The following is a 6324-nucleotide window of genomic DNA, read 5'->3' on the forward strand; positions in this document are numbered from 1 at the left end:
GGGTGTGCGGCGAGGGAGTTCAGTATGCGAAATGCAGGGACGTGAACTCTCCCGCGAGCAAAATTTAGTATGGCAGTTTTAGAGTCGGATAGAATATATCGGGCCTCCGTGCGTGTGATGGCCAGGGCAATGGCGGCCTCTTCGGCCTCCTCCGAAGTGGCAGTAGGGGTTATGTGAAGGGTGGCAATCAGTTGGAGGGAGGGGTTCGTGATGGCTACAACCGCGTCCTCGCCCGTGCATGCGACATCCACCCAAACGGCTTACGGTTCCTTGCCATAGTGTTTGTGGAGTGCCCGTGCGCGAGCTCTGCGGCGGGGTTCGTGGTAGGTGGGATGCATGTTTTTGGGGAGTGGTTTAATAAATAATTCGCGGTGAATGTGGCTGGGGACCAGGAACTGTGTGGGATCCGTGTCCGGTAGGTGGATACCGAGGGTGTGTAGGATGTGTCTGCCGGTGGTTGTTTTTGCGAGACGTATGCATTGAGCAGAACTTTTTGCTGGGCTAGTTGGTTCATTGTGATAAGAGTGAAAACAGCGCGAAAGAAGCCCGAAGGCGAAACGAAGAATGGACAGGAAACAGCGCTCTTTCCTGTCCCTTCTTCGTTTCGCCTTCGGGCTTCTTTCGCGCTGTTTTCACTCTTATGTATTGAGCCTGTCGGTGGGCCTCGATAAGCTCCCCTACCGTATTGTGCAGGCCTATTTGGAAGAGTTTTTCGGTTGAGGTATTTGGGGGCAGGTGTAGTGCTGTCTTAAATGCTGTTCGGATCATGGCATCCAGGGTGGAGATTTCCCCGGCCTGGAGTTTCAGGTAGGGAAGCGTGAAGAGAAAGCGGCTGAGGACGAAGGCATGAATGAGACGACATAGGTCATGCTCCTTCATGCCCCGGTGATGTGCAGAAACGCGGCGGATTAGGTGGAATATCGACACCGTCGTCTGCTTGTTTCCGTATGGCGAGTGTGTTTTAAGGCGAAAGCCTTTAATGTCTCATCGTTGTAAGCAGCAGTTGTCGACAGAAATGTCACGCTTTTCAGTTGGTCCAAACGGTCGTGACGTCACAGTGCGCGAATTTCAAACGGGGCCAATTAACTTTGGCTAGTAACCAGGCAACCAATTGAAGGGATCGTATAATGGTGCTCCAAGTAAGTGGGACTGAGCTTAGTTAATTACTTAATTACTCAATTAGCCTAATTAACTTATCTAGTCAGGCCATATAAATAAATAAAACCGAGTAAGAAATTGGTCGAGCTCGGGAATCGAACCCCGGTCTTCGGAGTGTGAGACGAGCATGCTATCCACTCCGCCATGCCAGCTCGATGGTTTGGGAAGAACAAAGGTGCGTTACGGTGTCTTCGCTCACTCCCATCATCCTCCCTTCCCTTCCGGCGAGGTTTAGGTGTCCAGCGAGATATGAGAGACAGATACATTTCCTTTCCTCAAAACCCAATTTACCGACGAGCGAGGCATAGAACCGAATGGGCGATGGCGTTCTATGGACTCCTGGAAGCGTTGCAAGACGTTGTCGCGTTCCACTCTTAGAGGCGAAGCTTAACATCTTAACCACACATCAGTGAACGCACTTTAGGTCAGAAAAGTGCCCCTGAATTTTGACGGGTGTCCACCCAGATATGTGAGACAGTCACTGCGTAATTTCCTTTCCTCAAATACAATTTTCATTTTCTTCCTTGCGGGGCCATCTTTGTCTTTCTTCTTTCACTCCCACTTCCTCCCTTCCTCTACGGTGCGGTTCAGGTGTCCACCGAGATGACAGAGAATTACTGCACCCTTTCCTTTCCTCAAAAAGCGTTCAAAGGGCAGGGCATCGCGCCCAACGGGTGGTGGCGTTCCGTGGACTCCCTGGCAGCGCTACAACACGCTGTCGCGTTCCACTCCTAAAGGCGAAGCTTAAGCGTCATTAATTAGCAGTTAATTAGTATTCAGGCACAAATCAGTAATTAACCATTAATTTGTCATTTGTCGTCACTTAGCAATTAGTACTCAATTACATGTGACGCCACCAGTACCACAGAAGCAGTCAAAGTGGTGCGGAAAACGCTTTCGCCTCTATGCACTTTAGACAGTCAAAGTGCCCCCTGAATTTTTTCCCGTTGTTCTGGATGTGGAGGCCCAGTACCCTGAGAGTGTTTATCTCCGGGATGGTGGTGGTGAAAAACATTTATGGGCAATTAAATATTTTACAGAGAGGTGATTGGGGTAGGCCCTATTGGCCCTTTCCCCTCACAGTACTAGGTGGAGCCCCTATTCCGGGGCCCCATTGGCAAGCAACGCCGCCCGCGTCCGTTGATCCAAGGCCTTTTGGCTCTTTAGATCTTGACAGCCGAGCAGGGCCGCCTCCCAGTCCTCTCTGGTGGGGTTGGGGTTGGGGGGGATAGATGGGTTAGATTGACACGCCCAAACCATGTGGAAGGTGTCAGACACCTCCCCACAGAACTGGCACGCGCCATCAAAGGATGTATTGAAATGTTTAAGCACCGCCGGGCACAGTACAGTGTTAGTGAAAATTTTGATGAGGAGGCGCTCGTCAGCGCGATCCAGACCCTTACAAGGGGCCGGGTAGCGCCGGTGCTCCTCCTTGTAGTAATCGGTGATTTGTTTGAATGTAATGGCCAGATTGTCTGATTGGGAGTACCCTTCCAAGGACAGGGAGATAGCCCGGGGAGAGAGTGCGCGGGCGGCCTGATCGGCCTGTTCGTTTCCCTGGAGTCCCTGGTGACCGGGGGCCCAAATCAGGTTGCGTGGAGTTGGATCTTCAGATCGACAGCTATATTCCAGTATGCGCCAGGCAAGCGGGGGAGCCCAGCCCAACTCGTAGTTCCGACAGGCCCCTCGCGAGTCGGTGATGATGTGTTTTGAACTGGGATTCGTGAGAGCCAGAGCAATGGCAATCTCCTCCGCGTGTGTTGCGCTGTAGGCTTTGAAAGTGAGCCCGTTAACTGTGTTTGTGTTGTGTACGACTGCGGCCGTGTACCACCCCCCGTGGTGTGGGCCGGCAACGTCTACGTAATACACATGTTCTTGGTTACCATAGTATCGCGCCAACGCTTCCGCGCGCGCCTGGCGACGACCGCTATGGTCTTCTTTGGACATGTTGCGGGGAAGGGGTCGGACCCGGAGGGCGCGTCTCCAGGGTTCTGGCACTCTCTCCCTTTCCTCAATGTGGCAGTCGTGTTTGATGTGTATCTCCGGGATGTGCCGGTTTTCCAGTGTCACCATGATGGGGGCTGTGGGGTAGTTTCGGGTTGTGGGGCGGATGATAAAGAACTCCGACTTCTCCGGAGAGCAGGAGAGTCCAATACTCCGCGTATGTGTTTGGGTGAGGTTAGCTGCCGATTGTAGAGTATTTTCTGTCTCCATCACTGCCATGGGTGGTCCATAGCGTGATGTCATCGGCATAAAGTGTATGACGAAGGTTAGGGATGGTTTGTAGATTGCTGGCAAAGGGAATGAGAGTGATTTTTGAAGAGAAAAGGGGAGAGGACGGATCCCTGGGGGGTGCCAACCCCACTAAGGGTGTATGGGGGGATATGTAGGGACCGAAGTGAATTTCGGCCGTGCGGTTAGTAAGGAATGCTTGAATATAGGTGTACATGCGTTCACCTATGTTCAAGGGGGAGAGGGCTGCCATGATCGCTTGATGGTCTAGGCGATCAAAGGCCTTGGAGAGATCCAAGGCTAGGACAGCTTTTGTGTGACCCGTAATGAGGGGATCGAAAATGTCTTGTGTGAGTTGGAGCATGGCGTCCTGTGCCGACAGATGGGGACGGAAGCCCACCATGCTGTGCGGGTAGAGGTCTTGCTCCGCCATGTGGTGGGTGAGTCGGGCGAGTGCGACGTGTTCGAAAAGCTTGCCTAGGCATGAGGTTAGTGAAATGGGATGGAGATTTGAGGGTGTAAGAGGTTTGTGGGGCTTTGGTATGAATATGATTTTGGCGTGACGCCAGGATTGGGGAAGAGTGCCCTCCTGCCAGCATTTGTTGAAGTATTTCATGAGCTGAGTGTTCGATTGATCGTCCAAATTGCGGAGCATGGCATTAGAAATCCGGTCAACTCTTGGGGTGGAGTTAGAACGGAGAGTCAGGAGGGCCGCTGTGACTTCTGCTTCCGTGATCTCTGCGTCGAGGATGGCATTCGGGGCGCCTGTATAGGGAGGCAGGGTGTTTGAGGTACCGGGAGTTGTATGTGTGTTTCTAAGTATATTAATGAGTGCGTCAGGAGAAAGGTCGGTCTTGTGTATAAGGCGTGTGACGTGGCGTTGCGTGGCTGTTTTGGATTGCGTGGGGTCAATTAAGTGACGAAGTTGCCAGCTACGTTTGGAGGACAGATTGCCAGCCAAACTATCGCAAATCTGACCCCAGTTTGATCGGCAGAGCTCCTCAGCGTGCTCAGTAATTTGTGTTTGCAGCGCGGCCAGCCGCTTTTTAAGGGTCCGATTGAGCTTTTGCCCTTTCCAGCGCTCTAGGATGCTATGGTGGGCCTCCCATAGGTGGGCCAGGCGAGTGTCGAGGGTGGGCGTGTCTGATGTTGTGACAAGGGTTCGCGTGTGTGTGGAGACATCGTTCATGAGCGACGCCACCCATTGGTAGATGTCTATAATGGAAGCGTCAGGGAGGGCCGCCCGTGCAGAGCGGACAGTAACCCAGTTGGTGATTTTGTGCGTTAGGTGACGGGCCTGTCGTACGGTACTGTAATGGAGAGGATGTAACGATCGCTTCCTAATGTATGACGCGTTGTGGTCCACGTAATACCAACAAGGTTGCGGCTCAGTGTCAAATCCGGGCTGGTGTCCGCGCTGACACTGTTACCAATCCTCGTGGGGGTGTTAAAGTTGTGTACTGTGAGGCGGAGCTCTTGCACCAAGGAACAGAGACGCCGGCCTCGTCCAGTGGTGGTGCGGTAGCCCCAGTCAGTATGCTGACTGTTGAAGTCCCCTCCGATAATCAATGGATGCTTGCCTGCAAGACGATGGAGATCTCGCAAGAGCGTTTCCAATGAAGCCGTCGGTTGAGATAGTGGGTGGTATATATCGCCAATAAAAGTCGATCGAATTGAGTGTGTATTTTGTATGATTTCTGTGATTACGCAGGGCGTCTCTGAGGTGATGCGATGGGTTGGTGTGTAATGGAGCGATGTATAAGTGTGGACGCCCTGGGTGTATTCGTGGCGTCTGAGTGAGCAGATGTGTAGCTAGGAAGTGTGGCAGGGCTATGTGTGTCCTGAAGGAGAAGGATGTGAGGCGTGGGTGGGGAGGAGGAGTTGGAGGGGTGCGCGCTTGCCCCGGAAGCGGCGGCAGTTCCACTGCAGAATTGATAAGGAATTAGGGGGTAGCCCCGCCATACTGGAGCTTTGCTGGGGTTAGGGTAGGTGGGTTGGTTGGGTAATTCTGTGGGGTAGGTGGGCGGGATTGATGTGGCAGACTGAGGTGTATCGAGGGAAGGGCCTGCTCCATTGTTTGGAGGCGGGCGTCGTACTGTGCAAGGCTCATCTCTAGGGTGTGCACCATGCGCGTAAATGCCGCTTCAATTTGTTGCTGGAAGCGTTGGGAGAGGTGGTCGATGAGGTGATTGAATTTTGCCTCTTGACGCGCGTCCATCTCAGCGAGTTTAGCGTTCAGGCGGGCCTCGAGCGATGTAAGGTCGGTCTGAGTAACGGGTGGGGGCTCTGTTGTCCGTTTTTTCTTGGGTGGCGGTGAGGGTGGGGATTTGGAGACGGACTCCTCCATGTTTTCTGTTGATGTTTGTGGTAGTGGAGTGTGTTGTGCGGGAGGTACGGTTGGCGGAAGCTGTGGAAGGATGGAGGTGGGGGTCCTGATAAGAGAGGTAAGACGACCCACCTCGTCTCGCAGGGCCTGGAGCTCCCGGTCACGGGGATCCACCTGTGTGGGCGGGGGTCCTCCCAAGGGACGCCTGGTGCCCGGGCGGGCTGCCTCATGGGCGGCCTCGTCAAATGGCATGCCTTGGTGGCCGGGGACCCATACGATTGAGCGATGAGTTGGATCGCCGTCGCGATTGAGGTGTTTCTGGGTCTCCGAGCGTGTTTGTGTGGGGTCTATGAGACTCCTAAAGAGCCGCCAAGTGTTTCGGCTGGACATATGTCTTGTTTGTGCGTTGTCTTGCTGCGCTGTTGCATCAATCTACCCAGTTAGTGTCGGCGAGCTGGGCAGCATTCTCGGCAGCTTGCTGGGTGAGGTCAGAGATGCGAGCGCGGAGTTTACGGTTGTGTTTCTGCCGCCGCCATCGTTTAGTGAGGCTGCGGCGAGCTTCCCAGAGGTGCATCAGGTGGTTATCCACGTCCGGTGCACGCTCCGTA

Source organism: Amblyomma mixtum, chromosome 5 (genome assembly GCF_055824585.1).
Source record: "Amblyomma mixtum isolate Tamu chromosome 5, ASM5582458v1, whole genome shotgun sequence".
Taxonomy (NCBI): Eukaryota; Metazoa; Arthropoda; class Arachnida; order Ixodida; family Ixodidae; genus Amblyomma; species Amblyomma mixtum.